This window comes from Schistocerca serialis, chromosome 2, assembly GCF_023864345.2.
Source record: "Schistocerca serialis cubense isolate TAMUIC-IGC-003099 chromosome 2, iqSchSeri2.2, whole genome shotgun sequence".
In the NCBI taxonomy this organism is placed as follows: domain Eukaryota; kingdom Metazoa; phylum Arthropoda; class Insecta; order Orthoptera; family Acrididae; genus Schistocerca; species Schistocerca serialis.
Genome location: NC_064639.1, coordinates 227312791 through 227324864, shown reverse-complemented (window position 1 = coordinate 227324864; position 12074 = coordinate 227312791).

Genomic DNA, 12074 nt, shown 5'->3' with positions numbered 1-12074 from the left:
CTCTTTCTTATTTCTTCGACAGATTGAGGTGTCACAGGGTTAATACGGTGGATTTTCTTTCAGGAAGAGGAGGGGCAGGTTCAGATCCTTGTCCCATCCTCCAGGTCCAGGTATCTTCTGATTTCCGAAAATCGCCTGGCGCGAATTCCTGGATGGTCCCTTCAAAAGGATCATGACCTGTTTCCTTGCTCAAACCGAACTCGTGAACTCGTGCTCACTCTCAAAACAATTCTTCATCAATAAGACATTACATCCAATAGTTTTTTTTTCTTTTCTGCCGCAATGCATTTACGTGGGGCTTGATTTTTTGTTGCTCCAATGCCGTCACCATTTCATCTGTCAACAATTTTTTCCCCTCAGATCATCTACTACTTTTTTGCAGCTTAGTACGCTTCAGTTGTAACAGAATGCCTGTTGAATCAGACAGTAAATCGATAATTAAGATTACACTTCGACATTCAGCTATATCAAACAAAATGCAGCAGGAGAGTGCTAAGATTGTAACATAGAGGTATTACAGAAGCAACTTAGCTGAGTCAGAAGAGAATGCCGGAAGGAATATGATGTGCCCTTGTCGAATTGAAACAGGAAAATCTAAACTGGGATAGCTGGACAGCGGACTGAATCCTGTCGCTACAGAATAGCAATCCACTGGTTAAATCAAACCTCCCACTCGCATAATGACAGCAAATAGAAAAAAAAGGTACATAACGAAGGTGATAAAAGTAACCCACAGGACAGACGACACTGCAGTAACACACCTTGACTAGTTTATCACTGTTTCTAAGAATGGTGTATAAACATACAATAAAGACGTACAGCAAAATCAGAACAATATCGATTAATGCTAAACGTACGAACAAATTAAGTTAAACTGATGCCGGTGACATTCAGAGAGCAAACTCCGGGAGGTCTGAACATTCAAAAAGTCATCTGCATTGTCACTCACGTATTTTTCATCAATGTTGTTGTATTATACTGTCGTAATGCAGCCACCAAGTACTTGTGTCCAATTGGAAATGCCAATGATTACTTACAGGAAATGAGAACAAGCACTGCCCACTTTTATTTAGCCTATTTAATCAGAAAGTGTACCGTCGTCTGCAAATAAACCTGTCGAGCCGAAAGTCGTAACTGCTCCGTTCAGAGTAAATGTTGGAATACCTAGCAAATTAAAATCATCTGCAGGACCAGTGGTCCAAGATGCATCCTAATGCGTCGTGGATCACGTTCTGCCAATTACGATACTACAAAACAAAGCAATGACGTTCTAGTTCTGCGGGACGAATAAAGACGTATGTGATACTGATGAAATATATACATCGAGAAAAACAATGAAGTTAAACCGACAGCCCGTCTAGGGAATGGTTAAATTGATGTTTCAAAATTTATCTGACTGGGAGAAAAATCTGTGAAGTCCCTTTCTGCGAAAGCGTTTAGGACCTGAGCAGACGCGACATGTTGCAGTACATTACAAAACGATTTCGTTCAACGACGCCTTGGTCGACAAAACAGATAACAGACTCATAGTTAGACTTAGTATGTCGTAACGATAAAATAACCTAAACTCCATGGATCGATTGTCTAACTGCGTTATACCATCTTCATGGCTACACTACATTTTTTGAAACTATTGACTGGGTACACTTCGGGTTTCAAGTAGGAGACACTTCAAAAGCGCTTTCAATAAGTCACATTTCAGTTTTTGATATCTAAAGAAATACTGCCACCGACGAGGCTCTGTAGGGCACGAAGTAATGTGAATTTACTATGAATTAGGTTTCCCTAACTAAAGGAATAGCTATTTTGTTTACTACTGGATTAATACCACGCATTTTGAGGTGATTAATTTTTAACAACATTTACATCCCCAGTTGTCCCGAATACAAAGGTACTCACTGGCTAGCAGAACCCGCAAGTTAACCGATCGGTGTAATCAGTGAGAAAAACCAGAAGCATATTGAAAGGACAGCTATTTGGAAAAGTTGATGTACATGTAGAATACCTGCATTTTAATGATTTTGTTTGATCCTGGGTCCTTTTTTATTTATTAATGTAGTGCATAATAATAAACATTTTTTCCTAAGTCTAATAACGCAATCTGTCCCATAATCCACAGACATGGTCTTGCGTACCGTAAGTACAGCCACAATAGAGAGGTATATGCGGAGAGGCCAGACAATCATAGAGGGGATGACTGACTGATCTGGCCTTGTAAAACCACGCGATACGATCTTGGTATACTGCTACTGCGAAGGGCTGAAAGCAAGGGGAAACTACAGCCGCTACTTCTCCCAAGAGCATGCATCTCTACTGTATGGTTAAATTGACGGCGCATCCTCTTGGGTAAAATATTCCAGAGCTAAGTCGGAGCGGACGGACTACTCACGAGGACGTCGTCATCTAATCGCGCAGGTAGGTTAGAAAATTTGAAAAGGGAAATGGATAGATTGAAGTTGAACATAGTGGAAATTAGTGACGTTCGGTGGCAGGAGGAATAGGACTTCTGGTCGGGTGAGTACACGGTTGTAATATGCAGAAACACAGACCGATCATCACTCACGATTTATGATGCAAACGAAACAGTGACAAAGATATTTTTGTGACTGTTTTGTTTATGAACGTTTGCTGTTTTCGACGGATGCTGCGCATCGTAAATCGTGTGAGTGATACGCCAGCTGCCGCCTATTCAGCGATCGGAACTGGCCTCCCTGGTATTGCTCCCCGCGCAACGCTGGACGTTTCCTCCTTCAATTAGAGCGGTAAAGTTTTTTCTTTAATGAAAACTGATTCAGAAACTTACGTTCTTATTTAACCACAGTGTAGGATTTTTCTTTTTCCAAGTATTGTAAAGTCGAAAACATTTATCGTATTTTAAGAAATTTGGCGTCTTCTGTGTAAGAACACGCGTAGGAAAAATACCCGAACCCCTCAGGGAACCTTTGCAATGTTTTGCAGAATTAATACACGGCTAATTTGGTTCATGGAGCAACTACCCAGTCAAAGATTGCCTATCCAACGGCTTCCCAGGGCAACAAAAATTTGATTTTCAGAATTTTGTATTATTACTGAGCGGATTTAAAATGTACTTCTTAAGATGTATTTACGTTAACGGTTTAACATAGTAAAACAAGTACTGCAGTTACAAACTGTGTTTATCTCTTGAGACAGCGCGATACACGGCGCGCAAATTACCCTCACCTTATTATTCCACTGTTTGAGGATGAACATTTTACTACTTCCCACAAGTTTGAAATAATACGACTTCATGCCTTTTCCGATTTTTTTCTCGCTTACATGCTTACCGTCACGTATTTTAACACATTAACTCATTTGTGAAGTAATAAGACATTTGAAGTTGTTTTGTACATAGAACTTTGATACTTTAAAGTATCAGAGGTTTACTGGTAAAGACTAAGAAGGCAAAAAAGCACTCAATCATTACCGTAAGATACGAGAGAACTGGCTAACGTATGATGTTGTGTGTTATGTCACGACCAATGTCAAAGTCAAAACTTACTTCCCGAGATATTCCTTGACGTTATGTTCTGTCCGCCTCCGTTCAGTTCAGTCCCGCTTCGTTCAATCTTGCACCGCTCCATTCAGTCCCATTCGTTCTGTTCAGTTCAGTTCAATCCCGCTCCGTTCAGTTCCAATCAATTCCGTTCGTTTCAGTCTAGTTCGTTCCGTTCCGCCTCGTTTACCGTCTGTGTTAACGCCGTCGACTTCATTTAGGGAATTTGGCAGTATCAGGTTGAGACGAGTTGCATGGAAGACTGTTTTGACATTCTGTACGTTCCATTAAGTCCACCGTTAATCGCCTTTTATCCCGAGTACGAGCAGCACGACAGAGTGCAGGAGCCAATGACAGTACGGCAGAAAGGGCACTGCCTTTTTTTTTTACGGAGGGCTGACAAATGCTGGCACTAGCGGCGCCGATCCATTTGCGATTATGAACAGCGCTGCCGGTGCGGCCACTGGGAGCAGCCACCGCGGCCAGCACAGGCGGTGCGGTGCGGTGTTATTTTTTGAAATATTGTTCCGCTGTCTGCGGGGAGAGGGCGCAGCGCCGCGCAGGGGACCGCAGCTTGCCTGCACCTGCTACTGCCAACTCCCCTACCTGCCGTCGACGGTTTCCACACCACTGTCTGCACCCTCCACACTCTCCGCTTTCCCTTCCTTTGGCTCTTTCCCAAAAATCACCGTTTGCGATCACGCAGGCCTATGCATTCTTCATCCGTTTCTTCATACATTTTTTCTTCTTTCTTCAGCCTCTAAAAAGGTAAGTACCACAAACTCGAGCTGTAACTCGGGGACTTTTCTCTCACAGACGTAACGTGTGAAGAAGCCGGTTTGACATTTCCGACCACAGATTCCGATTGCTCTTGAAATTAGGAATCAAATTACATCAATCACAGGTTCATCGACTTATTAGGAAAAAAAAGTGGTTCAAATGGCTCTGAGAACTATGGGACTTAACTTCTGAGGTCATCAGTCCCCTAGAACTTAGAACTACTTAAACCTAACTAACCTAAGGACATCACACATATTCATGCCCGAGGCAGGATTCGAACCTGCGGCCGTAGCGGTTGCGCGGTTCCAGACTACAGCGCCTAGAACCGCTCGGCCACAATTATTAGTCGAAAGTCAAAAATATAATTAATGAATAAATGGTATTAAATCAATTCCCCTGGCAGTTTGAGATCATCGAAGGCCAACCTGATCAGGGAACTATCGACTGTCGGTGGCGAGGAAATTTTATGGGCCACAGATTCATTATTGTTAATTACAGGAAAGATGGCGAAATTTTGCAGAGGTTCTGAGGCGTTACTTTAAATTTCAGGCTACGGCTACTTCGCCACGCAAAGATTACATGGCTAGCGGGCTTCCAAAGAATTTGCGCCACCTCAGTCTCCCGAACTCCTGAGCTGGATGGCCAGGTCATCACTGGCCGTAACAGACTACGGCCGTAACTGCGATCATCAGAGTACGAGAACTTCTTTCTGAGGCCTGACGCCTGCTGTGGAGAGGGGCATCCGAACTAACAAAAGTGCAGTGAGCTGCTCTCAGCGGCTCATTTTGTTGCAGTACTAAGTTGGAGTCACTTACTGATAACAGTACAGCGCGTATTGCCAGCAGTTTTAGGTATCTATGAACTTGCTTCCGTTACTTGGTAGTAGCCATGAAGTTAAGTTTAGTACCGCAGTTTCTAGATAATACGCTCGCTTTCGGTCGTGATTTTGCAAATGATGTAATCTTTGCATCTCATTAGACAGGCATGGCGGATTTTTCCACGCTGACGCGGCAAGCTGTTTTGCTGCCCCTATCTAGCCTTCCGTTCATACGCAAATCTCATTGCTACTGATTATTTTCCTTTTTATTGCAAAGTCTCAGGTTTCTTAATTATTTTCGGCCAACACCGTCTCCAGGGGAGAGGTTGTACAATTTGTTCACCTTTATTTCCTGTGTCTAGCAATATTAAAATTTTTTGTCTTGTCGACCTACAGAAAGATACTTTCGAACCAGGTTATTTCTTTAATTGTGAGTGGAATGTAACAGTCTACCTCTCATTTGAGTTTTCTTTTGGTGAATATATTTTCTTTATATACCTGATCTAACAGTCTGCTGGTCTGTAGCATTCCCCTGTTGCCCTAAATCATCATGTTTTTATTTTGCTACCGAAAACTCTGCTTAACCCGAAGAACGCCGACGCCATCACAGTCGTTTCAGCTAATAGGGAATCAGCGGCAGGTAGTCAGCCATCCGTAAACCTCTGCACGATGCTTGACGTTTCGCTAAGAGCTACAGATGCACAAGTCATAAAAGCAACAATCCCCTGTAACAGGCAGTTATGTCAAGTAGACTCTCATAATTCATTATTCGGTAAAAAGCTTATAACTTTGCTTCAAATAATGTGTGTAAAGACATGCAATATTTCCAATGTCATACTTCCCAAAACAGAAGGAAATGCAGAAAGACATCATCAAAATTTCCACTTTGTGTGACGAATGTTAGCGCACTTTTTTATAGTATGTGGAAAAATACATAACTATGTCCATAAGAGGCCCGATAGTACAAAATTACAAGATTTGCTGTGAACTTCTACAGCATGTTTCAGTATTTACGCGCATTACTGGAAAGTGATACAGACTGGACGAAAAAGTAAAATAAAAAGTAGGAAATGCGAATGGAATTCTTTGTCTTGTTGGAAATCTTCTCAGAAAGTGCGGCGCATCTGTAAAGGGAATCCCAAAAGAACGGTGCGATCAATTTCAGAGCAGTGCTCCCAGCACCTGGAGTTATCGTGAAGACATTGCAGCGGGTCTCTAACAAATTCAGAAACGCGTTGCTATCGTCAAATAAGTCGACACAACCAATACGAAAGTGAAACAAAAATAACAGGCTAAGTTAAATGGGAAGCTCTGGAAGGAAATCGACGCTACTCTCGCGAAATTTGGGTAAGCTGTGATCGAAAGTGTCTGTACAAAAATTCTGCTGACGCCTTAGTATATCTGGAGGGGAATAAGACAGGGCGGCTGCAACGCATATGAATTATTTCCCCCTTCAATCAACATCAAAATCTCTCCTGATTGTGCGTAATTTAACCGGGCACGCACAGTGCAGTTCACTGCTGAGTATATGTGAGATGTCTCTCAGAAGAATCGTCACACACATTATCTCTAATGTTTTGGCAGATATTTGCAGTTTCAGTCCTGAGATGATTACGTAGAGACAGCTCACACAAATATTGCTCACCCCATGTTTAACGTGATTGTCGCTCTCAACTGAGAAGTTGTGTTTCTCATTACAAATGATTTTCTCATAGAGGGATTCTAAACCGGAATTCGACGGAGTCGTCTCATGCTAGTTTAATGCGACATTACGTTGAACGATATGTTTGTTAATAACTGACTGTCTTGAACACACTTCATTATGTAATTAACAGTATCACTGATTTCAGCGATCTGGCATCATCAAATACCGGGTGATCAAAAAGTCAGTATAAATTTGAAAACTTAATAAATCACGGAATAATGTAGATAGAGAGGTAAAAATTGACACACATGCTTGGAATGACATGGGGATTTATTAGAACAAAAAAAAAAGTTCACAAAATGTCCGACAGATGGCGCTGGACAGCAAAACTGCTACCGTGACGGGTGAGAGGTACGCCGATATGTTACAGAATCGCATCGTCCCCAACCTGGCTGATAAACACCTGCTGGAACGTACGATGTTTATGCAGGATGCTGCTCCACCCCATGTTGCTAGACGCGTGAAAGATCTCTTGCGCGCGTCGTTTGGTGATGATTGTGTGCTCAGCCGCCACTTTCGTCATGCTTGGCCTCCCAGTCCCCAGACCTCAGTCCGTGCGATTTTTGGATTTGGGGTTACCTGAAGTCGCAAGTGTTTCGTGATAGACCGACATCTCTAGGGATGCTGAAGGACAACATCCGACGTCAATGCCTCACCGTAACTACGGACATGCTTTATAGTGCTGTTCACAACAAGATTCCTCGACTACAGCTATGGTTGACGAATGATGGTGGACATATTGAGCATTTCCTGTAAAGAACATCGTCTTGGCTTTGTCTTACTTTGTTATGAAGCGCCATCTGTTGGACATTTTTTGAACGTTTGTATTTTTTTGGTTCTAATAAAACCCCATGTCATTCCAAGTATGTGTGTCAATTTGTACCCCTCTATCTACATTATTCCGTGATTTATTCAGTTTTCAAATTTATACTGACTTTTTGATCACCCGGTATGTTAAGACAAAGTGAGAAAACACTGCAGTAACACTATTAGGTTCAACTAGCTGAAGACCACGCCTACAGAAAAAATTTAAGAGTACACATTAAGGATAACATGACGGACAGCTATAACATAGCATTGGTACTCTGATACGAGTACCAGCGTCAAGTGCTTTGTATATGTAAGTACATGAAGTTCTAGTTATGGCCTGTGAGCGTCCTACACTTACACAAGAGTAAAGGCGGTAGTGGGTGCCAGTGCTGAGCTAACTTAGTAATAAGCAGTACAGATTCAGTATCACAAAGTATGATATTTATAGTCATTAATTAAAATGGTTTTGAAGGGCTAAAGTGAGTCTAAAAGCAACATATAAAATACAATACGTATCAACAATACCCATATCAAAATAAAATATGTACGCATAAACTGGTATACAATCTACTCATAGAAAGCCTTTTAACATGACAAAGTAAATACATGGGTTGGATAAAAAATAGTGGCAACACTTATTAATTCACAACAGACGTTCACAGTATTACATGCCCTCAATATAATCGCCTTCCCCCAACACACGGAATGCGTCGTAAGACGTCAGCAAGTCCATCTCTTTCGATGTCTAGCAATGACCGCCCTGTGGCACGGATGATGGACCGCCCTGTGGCACGGATGATGTCTTCTCTTGTGTTTTAGTGCGAGCTACGGAGAGGTCCTTAATTTTGGCGAACAGGTCGTAACCGCATAGACTCATATCGGGTGAACACGGCGGACGGTCCACTATCTTCCACCTCCACGTACGCAGGAGTTCCTGCATGGGGTTCACTGCGTGGCATCGTGCATTTTCGTGAAGGATGATGGGACGCAATGCTAGAAGATGCTGTCGTTTTCTTCTCAGTGCGGGACGAAGGCGATGTTGCAAGACACTGCAGTAGGAGGCCGCAGTGACCATCAGCCCCTGCAGTATAACATGACGCAGGGTTAACCTACGGATATCGCAAGCCACAACAACCATCACTTTGGTACGAGTTGGTTCACGGCAGGAGAATCAAGGCGTTTCCATTCAGTGAGCCGATCTCGAATGACATGCAACCCGTCCCGAAGCATGTCTCCCATCTCGCCATCACACGATATAGCAGAGCTGCATCACCACACGCCGGCCGGTGCGACCGAGCGGTTCTAGGCGCTTCAGTTTGGAACCGCACGACCGCTACGGTCGCGGGTTCGAATCCTGCCTCAGCCATGGATGTGTGTGATGTCCTTAGGTTAGTTAGGTTTAAGTAGTTCTAAGTTCTAGGGGACTGATGTTAAGTCCCATAGTGCTCAGTGCAATTTGAACAATTTTTTATATCACCACGTCTCTCATGGACTCCCTGAAAACATTGTTGTGAACTACGACCACGTGCTACTTCAATCTTGATCCATACAAATGTTTCGTGTTTCCTACAAATACCGTTAGTTTGCCTGAACTGACCTCCCTCAGTTTCAGACAGTACACACAGCAACACACTCAACCACGGCCTCAATGCACAACTTCAGCTGACCTTCTGCTGTAAGCTACAGACAGTGCGCATGCCACTGGAAGTACATCCATCACGGTATGGCAGTTTTGCCACTACTTTTTATCCAGCTTTAGTAAATTCGGTATCGCCTATCAATGTTTTTAATTAAATATTTACTGTTTTGTTCGATCACTTTTCACAAAACGTCTTGTTTTTATTTACCTCGTTATTTTACACATGTGAATCCAATTTAATTAATAATCTGAATATCACATTTTGAACTACTGAATCTGTGATAGTGGACATTTCTGTTACATCACTACTGCCCACTTAGGCTATAGCTCGGGTTTCGTAAGTATAGAATGCTGTCATGCTTTCGCTAACATTTGTTCACATACCTGCGTATGTAAGCACTTTACATTCATACTCATGTCACAATACTCTTAAGGGCGTTTTACGGCTGACAACCTTCAGTCCTTTATTATGTACTATTACATTTTTTTCTGTGGACTTGGCCTTCAGCCAATTGAATATACAGCAAGTAACAAAAATGTACGGCACACCCAATTGCTGGACACGTTCCTCACACGTAGACGAAGAATTTATGTTATTTGAACATCGGCCTGGAAAAGTTTTGTTTCCAAGTTACAACTCATTTCCTCCGACTTATTAATCATGGGAAAAGCTGCGACATGGTCGCAAATTGAACAGTGACCCAACATAGAATAAATTTCCTATACTTCAGTCTGTGGTCACAATTCCCCCCTCCCCTTCCCCATGGGATTACCAGTTTCGGACTATAATGGCCATCTTCAGATCTGTTTTATAAAAGCATGTACTACTATTGTGGAGCAGTTTGTTTTGAACAGTAGTGCTGCTTACAAGATGCCTCTTGCGTATGCTGTTATTTATATATGTTTGACGATGCTTGCGCTGATTTTGTGTTTAGTATCTGACGATTCCACTATGCCTTCAGAATAGTACGACATGTTTTTATAAAACAGATCTGAAGATGGTCATTAAAGACCGAAACTCGTATTCTTGTGACATAAAAAAATTGTGACCATCGACGTGCAGTAAAGCAAATTTAAATCATGGAAAACGCACAGGAGCAGAACGTTAGAACCATGAGGAATATGCACTCATGGTGACGTCTGGTCATGTTGTGCACCGCCGCTGTTTTGTATTACATGTACCTCTATCCATGCGACGTACGTAATTACTTATTTACCTGTAACATCAACTGTTCCAGCGATCACTACGAACGTTGCAAGCACACGGGTTACTACGTAGAGTTATTCGCAAACTTGGTTCGTGCAATGGCAGTGTACAATACTGCAGAGATGGCAGATGTCCATTTGATGTATGGATTAGCTGACATCAATGGCGCTACTGTTCAACGTTTGTATCGGAGAGATTTCCAGGACGAATATGCCCCTAAAGAAAACCGTTTGAAGCCACTGATCGTCGTCTAAGGGAACATGGAGCATCTAAGCCAGATATTCGCGACCTGGGGAGACCTAGAAGAACGAGTACACCGCAACGGGAGGCGGAAATTCTTCATGCCGTTGACGAAGACCCTAGTATCAGCTCAAGACATGTAGCTGCAACACTGAATGTCGACTACATGACTGCGTGGCGAGTGTTACACGAGGACCAGTCGTGTCCCTATCATTTACAGCATGTGCAGGCACTACCTGTAGCTGATTTTGTTGCACGGGCACTCTTCTGTGAATGGTTTATTCAACAAAGTATGAATCCTAATTTCAATGCAACGGTGCTGTTCACAGATGAGGCGTCGTTTCAACGAGACCAGATAGTAAATTTTCCGAATCGGCATGTGTGGGCCGGCGTCAATTCGACCGCAACTATCGAAACAAGTCATCAACAAAGATTTTCTGTCGATGTTTGGGCCCGCATTGTTGGTGACTGGAAGCGCCTCACTTTCTTCCTCCCAGGCTCAACGGACAACGTTATAATATCGTAGAGAATATTCTATCTGATTTGTTAGCAGATGTGCCTAAAGCTGTGCGACAAAACATGTACTTGATGCACGATGTAGCACCTTCTCGTTTTAGTGTTAATGTCCGTCGCTTCTATATAACAGATTCGGTGACGGATGGATAGGTATCGATGGACCATTGCATGGCTTCCACACTTTCCGGACCTAATCCCACTGGACTTTTATTTGTGGGGCATTTGAAAGCTTTTGTGTATGGAACCCCAGTACAAGATGCTCAGAGTCTCCTTGCCCGTATTATGGAAGGCTGCGAAACCATACGCAATACTCCAGGGATACATCAGCGCATCCGAGATTCACTACGACGGCTGGTTGCTGCATGCATCAATGCTCACGTAGGGCATACTGAACATTTCTTGTGAGAAAGAGTTGCACTTGCTACGCTGATGCGTTCTTTCCGTGTGTGTTTCCTATATCAGCTGTTGTGAGCGCAAATTCAAGCAGCTCTGCAAAACGCTGTCGACAAACGCGTGCTTCGTGTGGTTTCCTAAAACCGAATTAGAGAGCGATACCAGAGCTGGACATACGACGGTAGCAAGGATCGAAGTCGAGCCAAAGGCTGAGCAGTCTTGCACGCTATCATCTACTCTAAAAAAAAAAAAAAAAAAAAAAAAAAAGGCTCTGAGCACTATGGGACTTAACATCTATGGTCATCAGTCCCCTAGAACTTAGAACTACTTAAACTTAACTAACCTAAGGACAGCACACAACACCCAGTCATCACAAAGCAGAGAAATCCCTTACCCCGCCGGGAATCGAACCCGGGAACCCGGGCGCGGGAAGCGAGAACGCTACCGCACGAC